The 19,337-nt window shown below is 33.3% G+C and overlaps 1 protein-coding gene across 9 annotated transcripts in view; it reads left to right on the top strand.

Annotated features, from left to right (window-relative positions):
- Positions 1 to 19,337, top strand: part of LOC124364418 (hemicentin-2-like) — a 516,416-nt gene that overhangs the window by 289,757 nt on the left and 207,322 nt on the right. The gene's annotated exons all lie outside the window — the stretch shown is intronic.

Raw genomic sequence — 19,337 nt, 5'->3', positions numbered from 1 at the left:
AAATAGTACGAAATAACAATGTTCCAAGCACATTGAAGCATTAAAGATGTATTTATGTGGATAATTAGCTAAGAGTTTAATTTTCTAAGAATGTAAACTTGAGCCGAGTAGAAAGATTGACCTAGCAAAGGCAACGGGTCGGTATGAACTACTTAGTTTATTATTCATTGCTTGGTGGTTGTGTTTGGTTCAACGACCGCCTCAGTAACACCCTTAGGAGCTTTCCAACTTTCCGTCAGTACTCTTATGGAAAGTAGGTGTGTGGAAAGATCGGTTTCTAAGAATACTTTTTAAAGGAAACAGTGGATGGCACTGTTCATGGATTACAAAATTTAATGAATGCTTTTACTAAACCTTATCAGTTTGATTTTCAAAATCAATAATTCATTAGTCACAGGACCCAATCATAGAATTTGTAAAGAAAAAAAAAGTTTTGTAATTTTCTATTACTTGATAGAAAGAAACTTAATTCACTCAAGTAGTGTCACTCAAATACCAATTTCACTGGACTGGATAAATAAAGTAAGGATAGTACGAATGTCATTTACTCATGTACCGGAATAGGTTTTACTGAATTAAGTATTTCTCCTAATTTTAAGTTCAAGAAAATCACATAATACCCCACATTATGCCAAATTAATAAATTGCAATTATGTCCGTTTGGGCTGAGTTTTCAATGTCAAACTCACAAGTACTGAATTTATATACCAAACATTCTAAATATTCCCCATTCTATTAATTATTTTATTTATTTTATTATTATTATTTTTATGTCCCTGGACCATTCATAACCTTTAAAAAAAATCACAAGTCTATTGCACCGAAAATGTACAACTTGCTACCATATTTTAAAAGATGTAAGCAGTTTTAATAAATTTAAGAAGGGCACTTTAAATTGGCTGTTTACCACAAGCAACATAGAAGATATGCTGAATTAAATATAACTTCTTGGGTGATGAAAGTATTATTTACCGTTTTTTGGTCATTTTATCTGTTATATTAATTGTTTGTATTGTATTGTGTTGTAAATTGTATTTATTTTTTGTGTCTAGTTAGAGTTTTATAAAGACAAATCGTTGTTTAAGACTACACTGATTACTGTATATCTAAAAAGTATAGTACCATTATTTAATTCTGGTGACAGCAGGTTATGTTATTAAATATGAAGGAACCTCATACCAGGCCTTTGAGGCCTTATTGTTTTCCCTTTGTGTGGGTTAATTTGTAGCATAGAATGGAATTAATTTAAGCTATGCATTGTTTATATCTACGTTTGAGAAAAATAAATTATTCTTGATTCTTGATTGTATTCAAGAAGGTAGTGTGCAAACTTGAAATATCGAAGGAAATGAAATATCCCTTACAATTATGGCTAAGAGGGATATTTAACATGAATTTACAACTAGTACAAATTTGTTCAGTCCGAGGAGAGAGAGTCTGTTCAGATAATTACTTAATTCTGTGGTTGATGAGCAGACGAAGTGACAGTGCTACGCTCTGTGAGTTTTTCTGACTAAGAACTCGCTTCATACTTCCTTGATGTTTTTAGTCTTCACGGTAACAGTTTGGATAATTTCATGTTCTAGACTAGTTTTGCTTTATTTGCATATCACAATTCTTTTTGCCACTTAATAATTTAACTTAATGTAAATGATTGGTTTTATAGATTTGTAGAAACAGGTGTTAGGCCGTTGCATCATTATTAAACGTTATTCCTTCATAAAATGCTGCACATTTCAGAGTACTTTACCATTCAAATACTCTGTTATACCGAATTACATGATTTAGACGTTCATTTAGATTTTGTTTCCAAGAAGACATTTGTAATGGTAAGTTGTCTCTGAATATTTGTTTCAAATGAATCATTACTACTTCTGACACAGAGTTTTCGTGTAAATACGCTTCTGAGCGAATAAAAACATACAAATTGTAATTATTTTAAGATTTTTGGCGACTTTTTTCCCTTAAGCATGTCTTAACATTTGTACACTACTTTGAGAAAGAAACAAATAAAAGTGGTAAGAAGATACATTGTACTAATACGAAAATTATGTATGAAACAATTTAAAACTACAAAAAAGATAATTTGATAAATAATACTTGAATTAAATAGAAATTATTCACTAGTCTCGAACATTGATTGAATAACCAGAAGTATTAAAGCTATCTTAGATTCCAAACCATAAGAATAATGCCATCTTCCAAATACATTTGCACCTTTTTTGCCGTAGAATGATTGGAGAACACTATTTTTTGGCAACGAATCATAAAAATTCAAAATTTAAAAAAAATATAAATAAGTAATAAAAAATAATATAAATAATTATATATTTTGCATAAATACATGCTGTATTCTTTAGTATTAAAATGTATAATTTTTTCTGGATAAGCAACCAAAAAGTAAACAACCCAACAAATATGTGGATGTTTAAAAAGTAAAGTAAAGGAAATATGACCTATTTTACCAGGCGAAGTTAGGGCTAAGTAGCCATTTCTAATACTTAACCTGGGGACCAACGGCATAAAGGTGACTTCCGAAACACCACCAACGGCCGTGCAGGCGGACTGCTTGCAAGGACAGGATCGCTCAGCGGCACCCATCCAAGCAGTAGCCATGCTCAACGTTACTTGGGTTTATCAATCCTATCTTTAAAATTATGAATTTTCTATAAATCTTCAGTTTAAAACTAGGCTGTAAAAGCTTGTTGTTGAAGTTTTAAAGTTTTTTTGTTGTTGCATTTTTGTTTAAAAATGCCGCCAATACTGGTGGCTTTTATTTTACACTTTATCAAACAGTACAGGCTTTGGTAAATGGTACTTTGACATGCATGTATCCAGGCACTATACTAAAGCGATATGCCGGATATGAGAAATAACTACAATGAATCGTGTTAAATCAATTCCATATTTTAGTTTACCAGGTGTTAACATGATATCCTATGGATATACAGTAAACTACAACACCACATGGGTCATTACACGGATCACTGTCCCGAGCCGTGCCTCGCTACGCGGTAACGAGTAAGCGATGAATAGCAAACAAGGACTAGGCAGTAATGTGATGTGTATCGCCATATCGTAAACATCGTTAACTGAAGTACAACAGTAAATAGCGAAACAGTCCCGTGTCTACAGAGCAAAACGTATTATTTCTATGATTTTTGTTACTAAACAATGCTTTTGCAAGGAATAACTGTATTTTTCATATACTCTTTTGCTTATAAATTGTATGATCGAAAGTGTTTTTTAGATTGAATACAAAGCTTAATATAAACCTTAATAGTAAGTAATCTATTGGGATAAATTTTTATTTTAAATTAATACTGATTTTTACCCAAAAAAGGAACCGTATCGGAAACATCGATAATAGAAGTACAACAGTAAATAGCGAAACAGTCCCGTGTCTACAGCGCAAAACGTATTATTTCTATGATTTTACTTACTAAATAATGCTTTTGCATGAAATTAGTCAATACTTTCACCCAACATTTTCGCTTTAAAAATGTATGATCAAAAGTGTGTGATGATTACAAACCTTAATATATTAGTAAGTAATTTATTGGAATAAATGTTTTTTTTAATTCAGTACTGATTTTTACCCAGAAATGGACCCATTGAACGATAGGAAACATTACTTTATCTCATACTCTCTTCTTGTGTCCTGTTTGCTAATTTAGGAAAAGAAGTACAAGGAACATCTCGTTGCTCCTATTCCTGAAAGGACCTTTGCGTTGTGTTCGTAACGACATTCAGGATTGCTAAAGTAGGAGCCGTGTCGAGGTCCCTAATTATGTCCATCAAGAGGAGGCGTAACAGACTATATGTCAGTCATGACACGTTGGAAGAAGGAGAGTCTAACTGTGTTCAAGTCTTTTATAGTCAAATTTTAGGCTTGCAAAAACATTTAACAATAAGCGTATTTAACACCACCTATTCCAAAAGTTGCCCTCCGCATTAAACTAGATCTTTTAATTACTTCAATATAGTACTAACTAACAGGTGGGAATTTTAGTTGTCAATTTTACTACTTACACACTTAGTATTTCAATTTCAATTCCGATATATTGTAAATACTAATTGACGAAGTAATTAACTACTTCCGAAATCGTGTTATTTTCTTTTTAGCACACTGTATTTTCAATCAATAATATCTAGACAGCATTTTATTGTAAAATACAGCTGACTGGAATCAAAAATATTCTGTGAACATCTGACGATGCGATTTTGTTACGCGTCGTTTTAGTGGATCCACATGAAGTCTCTGTTTGTTCAACACTAAGGGTAAATCTTGTCGATGCGTTGTTTTGTCGTTCAACAACCTCATCAAACAAAGGGGAATCGCTGTTGTGAAGACAACCCCATCCTGTTGCGGGTCTGACTGCAGTATATTTGTATGTGGTACTCATAGCGGAGTTGGCTTTCAATCATATAGGTCCGATCTAATCAAAGCACGCATTGATGCAAAGCCTATTGTGATAGCAAACATACAAAAGCTGATTTACCTGTGTTCATAAAACATAGCGTGTGTATTGAATTGAGGCAAATAAATTCGACAAATTATTGCTCTATTAATCGTACATAATCAAATCCAATCAGTGTTTTAAATGTTAAAAATTCAAAATGGCCCTTTCTGTTCTAATCCTTAAAATTTTTAGCCCCAGTCGTCTATGTTACTTTATGACAAGTATAGATATACTTTCTGTGAATCTTCATTTGGGGCTTAGAGTGTTCAGGACGTACAGGGACATATGAAAGGAAACGCTACAAAATCATCAAAATACTTAGGAAAAAGTTTTGGAAGATGTACTTACTTATATATATATATATATATATATATATATATATATATATATATATATATATATACATATAGGCTACAAGTCTGTTCTAGTGTACATAATTAGGGAGCAAAATGTGTCCGGGCTTTGGCAAAACTTGTGTACCAGATTTAATCTTTGTCATCTTTTAACGAGTGGTAACACCTACTTTTCGTGGCATTGGAATAAAATTACATGGAAATTAAACCTACTTCTGAAGGAAAATATAAAATAAATATCTCGCACAATTTTCAAATCTTATTAAAAATATTATTCTTATACTGTTAGAAAAAATTAGGAAGAATAACTTTGATGGATAAAATATAAGATTCGTGAAAGAATAAAAGAATAATAGTTACCTGCAACTTCTCGTTGTTTAGAGTATTAATTTGATAACGTTCGTATGACGGTTCATAGTTAGAAAACACTGCCTCACAGATGAAACTGGGACTAGTGAAATATTGATTGAACCTTTTGTGTAGGTCCCTTCAGACAAGAGCAGTAAGGTCAGGGGTGCAAGTGGCCCCGAGGGTGCGGTTGGGGGGTCCTCCCTTCTGTTGAATCACTGTGTGTAACGAGAAAGAAATGATTCAACATTATTTACCCTTGCACCACCCCCAAGGCTAATATATACCTGTCGCGGACAACACCCTACAACAGTGCTGGTGTTGAAACGATAAGTTTTATCCTTTGTAAATGTTCGCGGGGGAGGAAAAGATACGTTATCATCAGCTGATGATAAGTGGGGGAGAGTAAGACAAAAGATTCTAGAGGGGTGATAAATAATACAAAGTTGTTAATGGCTGGAATTGGGCGTCGTCGAAACTTACCTTGCCGTCCTACAGTACTTCTCAGGATAAAGTGTTTCTTTCAATGTATGACGAGAAAGATTGTGAGTTTTTCGAACAATGGACATTGCTTTATTGACTCGAATTTCAAATACAGACAATACCGTTAATATGATATATTCCATGTTGATTACTCTGGGGATATCAACCCGCAGGCGTAATCAATTGTGTTCCTGTATTTGCTTACAATCAATTATATCAATCAGCGTTTAATTCCCACTTCTAACGATAATTATAAACGAAAAAAACTGGCAGGATAAGTTTTAGCTTTAAAATTACCACAGTTTTATTTATTGATTCTATTTATATCGTTGACATAACAAGGTAGAATTACAAAATGTACAATTTATGAATTAATACTTCGTTTTGAACGCCACATAAGTTCAACAATGTTACCAGTAAGTTGTATTAAGAGTCAGGATGGAACGCGCAGACCCGCCTACGCTACGTATTACGGTTTAAGATTAATCCCGGGAAAGTTATGTGATGTGTCTGTGCTGAGGCACACAACAAGAGAACCGAGTGCTGACTGACGCTGAGGAAATGCTGCTGATACATGGCGCTGCATAAACAAGGAGTACTTGACGGCGACAACAGGGGGTGAATAAAATTATAATAACTCTTGTTGGCTTTGAATTCAACGCCCTTACACTTCTTGCGCAGATTTATTACTGATTTATTGCCCCTGTTTATTATACATCCTGTCTCTTGTGCCTAAGTAGGTGAGTTTGAGCGAAGCAAAACGGCGCGGCGGGGCGGTTGCACTCGTGATGAAGACAGCTGGTTTCATCGATCGTTTGTTCTCTCGGGTTCGTTCTCACTGTACGGAGTACACACCAAATCGTGCAAGCCAACTTCTTAAGTATTATTAAAATTTGTATAAGAATTGCCTGTTTTAAAAACCTGTTAGCGTAAACATTATAATTTCATCCCCTTGTTGGCGATTATTGTAAACATTCATTTGCAAAATATGGGAGAGTAGTGAGTAATAGTATTTTAAACAAGCCAAAACCTTTGTGGCAATACTGGCTAAAATAACAACCGTTGGAATAAGTTTTACAGCAATTTAACAAAAATATTAGGGTGATGATTTGAAACAGAGCAATTGACTTAATTGATTATATTTGTTCTGGAAGTAGCGTGATTATTCTGAATTGTTGTTATATTTGTGTGACTTCTGCCTGTTATATATGAACTAGTGTAATTTTGCCAACTAGAGCTTCAATATGACGTTAACTGTGTGTGTGTGTTATGTGTGTGTTGTGTGGAGTTAGAATGTTTATATAAATGTATTAGTGTAGTAAAGCTTAGTGGGTATATTGTGTGTGTTTAACTGTAATATGTGTATGTATAAAATCTGCAAGTACAACCAAAATGGACTGGCCGAATATGAGATTTAATTTGTATTAAATAAAAATATATTGTATCCCGCACGCGCTAATGCGCATGGGATATGTGTAGTATTGTAAACAATGTATTTTTTTTTAATAAAGCATTTTTGAACTTGAACTGTAGTATTCTGTAGTATTTTCCAGCTTTCAGAGATGTTTCAAATGTCTGTTCAACCAAATAAAGTGCAAAAAAGATTGCTGAGTGAATGCGCTGTGTACAGAGTTGCTGTGCGTATGCGCCGGCAGTTGACAGGTCTATCTTCTATCGTAGTTGGTCGTACAAATCTCAGCTAGCAGACCGGTACTTGCCGTTCCGAAAACAGCGCACAGTGACAAGGACATGTAATAACCTACTGACCGAAAGTAGAGAAACAGGCTAGTAGCTCTTTGTTGCCACATTCCGTGCCGATCCTACTCCCACTTCTAGAGTAAACACTAGAAAACGCGAAAAACGCGAAGAGATTTTTCACAAACTGATAAAATTGTAAGAGATACCTAGATGGAAAAATCCACTTTCTGGAAAATACTTGGTTTCAATATAATAGGCCCAGAACCAAGTAATGGACGTATGTGTATGCTGAAATATCACTAAACGCCCCTAAATTATGTAATGCTAATTGTATGAAATTGAAATGAATTGACCAAGGTATTTACATCGCGCTATGTCTTTTGCATCGTAGTTTGTAGATCTGACCGTTGGATAGTGATGTGAACATTTTTGGGACTTCTATATTTATATTGTCTCTCACGTTGACAAATAATAAGAATATACCTCAAAATTCTTATTTACGCAGAAATTACAATAAGGAATCGATTAATGTACATCGAAAACATTATGGAAAATTCCGAATCAGGTATTACTATTGCGAAAACATTATCAAACACTTACATAACTGATATAGGATCATGGGATCCAAACAAATGAATTTCTTAAAAAAGAAATTTTTAATGTCTCCATTGCTGACTTATGCAGTTCGAAGTTTTGCCAATATGTTTATTTTTTCAGGTTTTATATTGACTTTAAAGCTTGCGCTACTGAGAAACCTGTAAAATTAAATGTTATAACCACCAACAATAACTTAGTACTTGGAAATGGGGAGCAAACACCGATCGCATTAACTTAACCTTGGTAGCATATGTACTTGGTAGTAAGCCTGCACTCGATATGATAATAGAACATGGCTGTTTATCTTATCCTTAATTTAAACCGGAAATTAGGACAATTTTGAATTTAATGTACTTAATACAGTAGTTTAAAATTGTCTATTAGTAATAAATCAGTTACTTTATTACCGTTAAGTATGTAAAACTTACTACAAAACTGTATTTACTTTCAACATTCAGAGAGTGATCCTATATATAATAACAATTTTAATATTTGTTTATATAATGGAAGCCCAGAAGCATTGCTTTTAATTCGTATTCGCTTAATGGAAAATGTATTCACGGAGAAAATAGATTTCAGGGCAAGTTAGTTAACGTGAATAGCCCTAAAGACAGAAGTCGTAATAGTTATGAATATAAAGAATATAAGAAACTGTAAATACCTGTGATTTGACACAAATTTCAACATTGTTATTCAAATAATTGTGTTCATTATTGTCTTAGCAGCTTGTGTAAACCATATTTTTGAATATATAAGTCGTGATATTTATAATTATAAAGCCGTAGGAAACTGTAAAATAATTTTAATTTGATTAAGAAACATAAAATATTTGTCTAATAGTGTATTAGCAACTTGTGTGAACTAAAGTGGTTTACTAACAAATAAGTAATATATTATATTTTCCGTTTCTGTGAAGCACTCTAAGTTGCTATAAACCAATCGGTGACAGACAACAGGTCCTGGACCGAGCAACTGAAGCTGGATGTATTGATCCCACACCTAGTGTCGAGTCTCTCACACCTTAACCGGTAGCAGCCAAAATACGCTGTTCAGTGGTTTTTATTTCACAAATTCACCTTTACATTAGTACTTAAGTTATTACAAACGGTATTTATAAAAATCCCTAACCGACTTACACATTTAAATCTCATAAAGTATTTCTGAACACTAAACACAAAACACTTGTAGAAGGTTTCTTTTACAGTACATTTAATAGTGATGTCTCACAAGTTTGGAACAATATATTATTTGTCTAGTAGAGCTATTTCATGTTTACGTTTTACCATTCGAAAATACTTGTTTTGTTGAAATGTAACTTAAAATTAAAAAGGAAAAGCGTAGAATATACTTTTGTAATCGGTTACAGTGTGGTATTTGTGTATATGGTGTATTAATCTCTTATTGAACAACTTCAATGGGAAAATAATTAAATCTGTGTCTTGAAAGGAAGTAAATTTTGAGATTACCTTGCTGGCAAACGAAAGGTTAGCATATATGAATTACGGAACAACAAAAGGAAAAGAAATATATGTAATCCCTTATTATTTCCCAGACCGGGCGACTAGCATACAATGCATAGCCACACCTTGTTTCACTTATCAATACTAGTTATACAGTTTTTCAGTAAATTATCACTTTTGAATCAAATATCTGTATTTATTTCTTAATTGACAAGTAATTATTCATAGCAAAAATTAAACTGTCACATTCAAGAATCTTAATAATGTTTTGATCACCCTATGTTTTAAAGCATCCTCCATGTTGAATCAGTAACTCCAGGAAAACCTAGCTTTTCGTTGTCTTGCATTCTAATATGTATTACTTAAAAGTAAAAGTTTTCAAAGTTGTTATATATGAGATGTACACTTTTGCTATTTTCGTTATATCATTAAACAAACTGGAGGGACAGAGGCTTATGTAACCAGAAGAATCGAGAGTCCTGAGGTCCCGGAATGTCGCTATAACCACAAGCCGGAGTTTCATTATACCGATAAACCGTTTAGTAAATCAGCTTTATAGAGGCTAACAAAGATTGCATTTTAAACAATAGTTAACTTTTTATAAATGTAGCCAATCAATCTAATAGTTAGAATATTAGTAGAACTGATTTGAAATTTTTGTTTCAGGTACGAGAAATGTGGTGTGTCGAAATTTGTAAGTCGTGTCCTATTCTAATAAATAGTTCAAGTACCCCTGAGACTGTTAGAAATTCGTTAGGGAAGTGTGTATATTTCTCTATATTCAATCAATATTATGACTAGTATGTGTTTAATTAGCATAGCTTTGCATGGTTGTGTAATTTGCGGTTCGTTTATACTTATATACGCAAAAACACGGCCGCACTAGAACTTATATACAATTCTATATATAATAATGTATTAATAAATAAATATAGAAATGTTTAATAGTAAACATTTTGTATTCGGTATCCTAAAGAGGGTGGTTGAGTTACTGCACGAAAATTTGTGATACTGTATAGGAAAGTAATACAAAAATAAATTAGGAATATTTTATTTTCGTATGATATTGAAAACACGTGATCGCAGTAACCTTAAAAAATAAAGAAATTACTGTTTTATAATGCATAACATCATCTTTTAATTTTTATATTAAACTTAATCCTAAATTGAAAATAAAACATTCTACCAACATCAAACAGGTTTCGATGTTTGTAAAGTTTTATCTCTACAAATATTTGCTATTTGAGCTGTGTTTAAGTGTAATTGGTTTTGCAGGTAGTATTCTTCTCTACTAACGGTTATAAAGTACCAATTTTATTTGAAAATTGTTTACTAAATTGTATGAATTGTTTCGTTAAAAAAAAAAAAAAATAAAAAAAAAAAAAAAAAAAAAAAACAGAATAAACCTCAGTGACGTCGACCTCTTCCAGACCAACAACGCCCTTAGAAACTTTCTGATATCAAAAGTGAAGAATGGATGTTTTGCCAAAAATGAGCAATAAATCGTTACTAATGAACCAAGATTGATTTCGTCTATTGTAGAGTTGTGTAAAGTTGTTATTGAATAGTTTGCCTGATACATATCATGTTGGTAATATTAAGTGTCTGTGCATTAACGAAGGCTGTCACTCATGGAGATGGAACATTTACATTTCTGTCTGTTTATCTGTCCGTCTGTCAGTACGATATCCTCGAAAAAAAACTGACCTATAGACTTAAGATTTTGCATGAAGACCTAAAAACTTATATGAAAACAAATTTTATAGACAAAACGTATGAATGTATCATTTAGTAAGCTAGTTTCAAAAATAGTTCAAATGAAGACTTTTCAAAAATAGTTCAAATTTTGGGTGAAATTTATATGTACAAGAATGATTTGTATGATTCGCCATTTTTTGTAAATTTCTTTTTTTACGATTATGTCTGTCTGTGTGTATGAAATGTCTGAAGGACATATCGAGAACGTAATGAGGGTATATATTCGAAATTTTGCACGTGTCCTCAACGAATCATGTTACGACACTTAGTATGGCGTTCTCTTATTTTGATTTATTCATCTTGAAAAAGTTTTAAGGTTTATATTATTTAGCTTTAAATTAATGTAAAACTGTTTATTAGTGTTTTCAGTTTCTTTCAAACTCTTTGTTAATTCTGGCAGAACGTTGTAATCATGTAGGCTGTGTGGGTGAAGATTCTACCTACCTTTTAACCGTGTTAACTACGTGGAAATTGTTAAGAGACGCAGTTCTTTCTTTAATTAATGTCGATGTAAAGTTTCTCAGTAGAGAAAATTTCCCTCTTTTATACAAAATCGCTGAAGGGAAATTGTGTAACGGTGTTATCCTTTTGAATAAGATATTCCGGCAAGCATTAATTTAAAACATATATTAAAGTTGATCTCCTTCATTGAGTAAACATCTTCCACAATATAATTATAATTTGATACAAGTTAATATTTGATTCGTTCTTTAATTTCTAGTTAAAGAATTCTTTATATAAGAAATAATAGTGATATAATAAATTCAAGTACTGAATCAAAAAATAAAGATAATTACAGCTTTATTACGTTCGATAAATTTTGGAAGTTTTGAATATTTATTTACACTATATTAATTTAAAGTTAACTGATATTCTGATAACAATATAATGTGCAGAATTTTCAGAGTAAGTCCTTTGCTTCGTAATTCCTCGTAAAACTAAGTGCTTTTTAAAATATCTGTTCCTCTTGGTTGTAATTTCAATGCAAATATTGTACAATAAGTCAAACACATGTACTATAAGTGTTCCTACTAGACTAAATATACAGAAATATAGACTGCAATTTAAACATATTGAAAGGATAACTTCTGTAGGAACAAAGGAATTCTAAATTTCATTAAACTGGTACATCATTTGCTTTTGTCATACAATTTGTAAAAAAAAATTACTAACAAAACATCTAAGACCCTTCTGAAGAAGATCTAATTTGGTACTACTCCAAAGATTATTGCGTTTGATATACTTCAATCAAAGAATTTGAGATATCATTGATTTCCATTATATAAAGGTCAGCCCCAAAAACACAACCCCTTCTAACTAATAGGGTTTACTCGTGAAGAGTTTTTTTTTTTCAGGAGAAGCCGATCTCCTTTTATGCCTTATTCTGCCCGTCCTCATGGGCCACTGGCTTGTGCGAGGATCTTATCAAACAGAATAAGGGGGAGAGTCGATACAGTACTGATAAAAAGTGCAACGGTCACAGACAGGATTTGAACCTGCGCTATCTCTGAATCAGACTCCAACGTCTTAGATCACTCGGCCATCGGCACTCCCAAATAAGCCATTCACCGTTACGTATCAAACAGATACTAAATTTAATATTATTTCTCTTGATAGTTCCTCTTTTTTCTACTTTAGAAACGCTCACAATCCCCCAGCCAGCCAGTATATCTTTGTTGTCCACTCTTTGCAGATGCTTTGATCACTATGCAATTTTAAATATACATCCACATTCTCTTAGCGGTTTATTGGTGTTTCCCTCTGTAAATATCAAACAATCTATCTTTTATGCCATACCTATTTTTGTATCTCATTCGCAATGGCTCTCCAGTCCCCAACACCTCAGTCACCGATCTCTTCTCAACCACTATTTAATCACACTGTGCTTGGAAGACGTTGATTGGTATATACTCCACTTTGACAAGCCTCTGCTTTGCTGTTCTCCCATTCTTCACATTTGTTCCTTCAAAACGTCGGAATATAAAGAACCATAGCCTGATCCTCGATGGAATCACTTGTTAGCTCCTCATATTTATTTTGTTGTTGGGGTTTTTGTGTAATTGCTTGACTGCCGGGATGTTTAATTTCCCTCCAGCTTCTAACAGTATAGCCGCTTCCTAATAGTTTCAGTTATTCTGATACACACTTCGTGAGACCCACGTCAATATCAACTCATTTCAAAGTCAACGTCCTCCTAACCCTCTGAAATTTTGATTAAACTTTGCATTTCACCACGATGAACTCAGATTACTGCGTGTTTACAAAACCTCTCAACTGACACTCATACGTACCGGTATATTTACTGACCTTTATTTCTAAAACTTGACACTCAGCCTATCTCAAATGTGTTGCTTTCATAATGAAATAGCGGTATATAAAATAAAATTATTTTAGGACAATTACGGTCACGTGTCTAAAATACTATTGGTTATTGAACTTTATTGTATACCTAATTCACTCAATATCTGTCTCGTTATTCATTTATATGTACAAATTATTTCATCCAATGTACATTAAAATAGTTCAATTTACATTTAATCAAAAACAGACAAATGAATTAAATCTTGATGTTTTATTTTATTCTTTAAATATTTTATCAGTCTTTATCAAACTATATACGTAAAATGTTCATATTGTTCTGTTCTATTCACTGTTACTAAAATATTTTATCAATTTAATTAGGACTGTAATTTATAATTTAGTATACTTTATATGCTAAAATGTGTTTCGCTTTAAATATTGAACATTTTTATATCAGGCTCAACTTGAGCCTCCACTGTATATTAGTTTATTCTGTTGATTAACTGCAATCTAATACGGGAAATAAAACAATTATTATCAATCTGTGAAAGGTTATCTGCATTCATAACAACTTTTACAAACTGCTATTCACACCAAGTCTGACCTGGGAAATAAGGTCGAAGCTAATTTGGTACTTACAAACACACATTTTTGAGGTTCCAGCAGCTACTGTCATATAACATAACAAAGAGTGCTCTATATTTGTTAAATTTGCAAGTAATATCATTTCTTGCTTTTTTTAAAACTCTTTTCGTAATATGCTTTTGCTGAAAAGGTCACCCTAAAATGTCACCATGGCACCACTTTCTAAGATTGAATTACGAAACGTGGATGCAAACTGACGGAATGGTTGTCGCTAATAAGCGTGTATAATTGTTTGGTCTATTACATTACTGCTTTTTAAAGGTAATAAAAAGTGCAGCATCCTTATATTTAAAGGTGAGTCGATAACGTTATTTCGGTCCTTCAGAGTAATTTTCGCACATTGTACTATAGCGTACAATTTACTTCGCACCTCAAAACGATCAACACTATGCACACTTTAATAAAATCGTGGACTCACTGAAAATCTCACAAAGACCGATATAGTACTTAAAACACAACAAACAATTAAAAATCTAAATTCATTGTGCTTTTATTGTTTAATACTGATCTGCGTCACTCTCCAAATCCTTTCTTACTTATTTCCTCTATAATCGCAATAACAAGAAATTGGGGTTTTCACTCAATCATGATTTTAATTCTACTTTTGCCGTCTCTTTAATCTAAGCATGCGAGATTTCTTTTAGATAAACGAACATAAATCTCTCACCTGTAATATTTCAAAGAATAAAAAAAAAACAAACATCATAAGCTGAAATCTCCATGGAGAAATAAACAAATCATTCAACTAACCATAGAAAAAGATTATTATAAGAAGAAAATGCTATCTACAGGAAATGAAACTTGTAAAAAAACATATTGTAAGGTTAGAAATATGCTCAACAATGAAATAAGACGATCAAAACAAAATTATTTTAGAACTGAAATGGAGAAATATAAAGCTCATATAGAGACTTTTGGACTAAAATAAGGACAAGTGGTGTCACTGATTCCATTCGATCCAGCCATACCCAACTTTGTAAAAGATTTGGAAGAAATCAATAAGTATTTTCGTTAGTATGGGCTTAGGTATCATGGCAAAATGATGATTGCGTACAGTTCTATGAAAGAAACAAATCAGGGAGTGTCACTTGTGATTTCTATTTCAGGAGTGTTACAAGGAGAGCAGTGCAGGAGGCTTTGAATAGCATCACATCAGAGGCAGTTGGATCTGATGGCATATCAATAAAAATGATTAAAATGATAAGTCCGTGTTGTATTGATGCCATAACACATTTAGCTAACCAGTCATTGGCCACTTCCACTTTTCCGGATGCATGGAAGGAGGCAATTGTACTGCCTCTTCCCAAAGTCAAAGCACCTTCATCTGTATCCGAGCTGCGTCAATTTCGGTATTGCCTGCCCTGTCGAAGATAATGGGAGAAGCTGGTTGTTTCACAAATGGTACAATTTCTGGAGTCGGAGAATATCCTTCCAGCCTTACAGTCTGGGTCCAGGAAGGACCATAGTACTGCAACTGCGCTTTTGCTCGTTTGTGACGAGTTGCTTCACGCAAGGGCGGATAAGAAAGCATCTCTTCTTGCAATGCTGGACTTTTCACATGCATTCGACTCATTAGGCCACAGGATGTTTGTTGGCTGTCATGCATTTTCATGGTTTTTCGACCAGAGGTGGTTTCTTGGTTTGATTCCTATTTGGTGAATAGGAGACAAAAGGTTAAAATTGGGATGGATTTCTCCTCATCTTTAAGTAGAGTTGCTGGTGTTCAACAGGGAAGTTGCTTGGGCCCATTCTATTCACCCTGTTTTCCCGCCACTATGGGTTCAAAACTTGCAAACATAGTCGCTTGTATTCATACGCCGATGATGCTCAACTATGTGTTTCATATGAAGCCGGAAGAGCTGACTCAGCGGTTTCCATTTTGAATGCTGACTTAAGCATTGTCCATGATTGGTCTGAGAGGCATGGGATTAAACTGAACAAGCAAAAGGGTAGTGTGTTGTCGATTCCTTCCAATGTGGGTTCGGAGACAGTGGGCGAGGTGTTGCTTGGGCAGTGTCAGACTGAAGGAGTGTGAATCCTCAAAGCTCTTGGGCCTAATGCTTGATAGTGGCCTCACACTATCTGGTCATGTAAGTGCTGTTTGTCGGCGAAACACTTGGTCGACTGAGAATTCTATAAAAGCATAGGCACATGTTTCCTAGAGAGACCAGGCTTCGCCTTGTCCAGGCTCTTGTGCTCTCTGTGATCGATTATTGCCTCCCTGTCTATGGCAAACATTGTGTCTAAAGGAGATTTAGAAAAATTACAGAGGGTCCAAAATATGTGTGTAAGGTATGTATGTGGTTTAAGAAGATTTGACCATGTTTCGGAGGCTCGACGATCGCTGGGTTTGTTGACTGTAGCTGATACTTGTACCCTGCGCTCCTCATGCCTGGTTTACAGAATCCTGACCACTGGCAGGCCGGGATATCTGAGAGAAAAACTAAAAAAGCAGGTCTCAAGTCCGATCTCGCAGTACTAGACAGGATCAAGTGTTGGAGATGCCTCGCGTTCGCCGTGAATTTGAAAGAAAGCGATTTGCGGTACTTTGCTCCCAAATTATATAATGAAACTGTCCTCCAGCGTAACAGGCCAGGTTGTATCTGAAACGACATACAAAGAAAATATATACAAGTATTTAATGTACAATACAAGGTGATATAGCCATATATAACTGTATGTCTAATATTATGTTTTATTTATTAATAATTATAAAATAAGCTTTTGATTTTTTAAGAACTATAATAAGACATGAGTCGTTTTGTAAACCAGCAATTATTGTTGAAAAACCGCTCCAAAATAAAGTCCTTATTTATTTTATTTATTTATTTATTTAATGATGTAAATTCCCGTGGGCACACTTGGTTTTGCCACACTCCTCATCATACTTTGTTGCATTTTAAACTGGGACAACAGATTACTGACCATCAGCATGGATTGATTGTCCTTCGTTAATTTAATTAACAGTAATTTTTACCAGTATCCTTTACGTCGCATCCTAGACGCCGGGTGTTTTAAATTACCTTGTGTTTTTTCCAATAAGAACAATGTTAAACATCGTGCAGTTTTACGCCGCTAATTTTGATTTTGAAAGTTTGATTGTTTGAGAATATTTCGGAACAACGTATAATACACTCGAAAAAGTGTGTATCGTTTAAAAGCGTATTAGTAATATATTTAAAATTATGTAACAGCTCTAATTCTACGCCTAAACGTAAGATTGTAAAACCGGATGAGGTTTACACCGTTCTTACGAGACTACAGTCAACTTGTCTCTATTACGGCTGGGTCTTAAACTATCTATTTAAAAACGCGATAGAGCATGCATACTGGAGGAGTTATGAGAAACCTACCTTTTGTAATAGCATAATAATAATCTTAAGAGTAAATAGATTATGTAAAATGACGGCTGTTTATAAACTTTTAACAACACTTGATTGTTTAACGACTGCTGTATAGCCATAAATCATTAAATGCAATTCAGTAGTTTTGTTTGACAGCACAATCTCCCGCAACAACTTTTCATCAGGCCCACTGTGTTTGATTGAGTTGCATCGTCAGCGGGTACGTTGTGTAGCTTTCATAAAAGGAAGTCGACGCCATTTCGAAATGAACGGTTGATTGTTTGTTGTCAACGTTTCTTTAATTTCCATAATGAATAATTTTCTCCTCTCCAACGCACAGTTTTTATTCACAATTTTCCACTTTGTGAAATTACGGTTCGTTTTAATACAAGGAAAACTTATTGATTATTAAATATGATGTTTGAAAGAAGTAAATGTTTTTATTCAATACACATTTTAATGTTTCAAAACTATACTTGGCAGTATATATCGAGTTTATTACAACACTGGTATTTGTGAGAGGATCATGCATCTAATTGCTTTTTAAAATCTGGTACTTTAAATGCACGCAATAACTAACATCGTTTGGTTTACACTCTCCTTAAATATTTCAAGTTGCGTTCAAATTAGTCATTTTAGTCTTACAAGTGTGGCTTCCTTCAGTTGAAATCTTATAACTTTAATGGGAAAGAAAGGAGGCTTTTACAAAAGTGACAAATTTCTTCATTGGAATCTAAGCGTTGATTTGTTTGTCTCTTGACGTTTCTTGTGCTTTGGGTAACGACCAACTTTCGTCTCACTTTTTCTAGATCTGATTAATGTCTAATAATGCAGTTTAAACATTATTAAAACATTTGTTTGTAACATTTAATTGTCCAAAGTTACAAATTGCCAATGAATGAATATATCTTATGCTTATTTACTGATGGTGTGGATCTGCAAATAACATACAACCAGTTTCATCCATCAATAAATAGTGCTTTATTTGAAAAATTTTATTTTTGCTCTTCCAGTGTACAAAAATTATAATATAATTAATTTAAACGTGTTCTTGCAGTTGCTGGAATATTATTATATTATACTTTAACAATATGTACCATATTCAGTTTGACAGTAATAAATTTACCTTCAGCGATATAACACTAATATAATACACACATTATATTTTGAATTTGTGGCGAAAAAATTTTAGCACGTTGCTAGTTTAGTTTCTAAATTATGTAAATATATTGCAAATATCCGTTAAAATATAATTGTAAAGTAGATTATAAAAGTTGGTTCTAAAGAGTACGTCATGCAAAAGGATCATGAATCTGATTATTACAATAACAATAGTACAAAATCTCCATGTGTTACCAAAATACCACGTTCTCTTACGTAACAAATGTTGACACAGTTTTAATACATAATCAATTACGATAGATTTTATATGCAGGAATGATGAAGGGTTTTGTAACTTGAGGATTAATAATTTCCAACTTTGAAAATACTTACAAAGATTTGCTTCCTTTACTAAATCACTTTGTGAAACTTGGTAAAGTTGTAAGTCTCTCAAAGCTACGTTATATCCCACCTGATGCCTATAAACTTGAACTCGAGTTTTATAATCTATCTAGGTAAGTTGTCCAGATGAGTTTACTTATAACTAAATAACCTGCCTGACTATATCAAATAAACTCTTGGGGTTATACATGTACAGTTTTAATACTTTTAACTTGTATTTGGTATGCATTTCCTGCATAAGAACCGTAGATTGAAAATGCGTATTACGTCTATTTATTACACTTTTGTATTTCCATTTGATTTAGTAGCTGTTCTGTACATAAACTGCTAAACAGAAAAATTAGAGATATTTTTTTCCGAGGGATTGAGCATTAGAGAATGCCA

The sequence above is a fragment of the Homalodisca vitripennis genome, chromosome 6 (genome assembly GCF_021130785.1).
Source record: "Homalodisca vitripennis isolate AUS2020 chromosome 6, UT_GWSS_2.1, whole genome shotgun sequence".
NCBI classification, from domain to species: Eukaryota; Metazoa; Arthropoda; class Insecta; order Hemiptera; family Cicadellidae; genus Homalodisca; species Homalodisca vitripennis.
The sequence above is the reverse complement of the archived record's forward strand: the minus strand, read 5'-3'. Positions and strand labels throughout refer to the sequence as shown.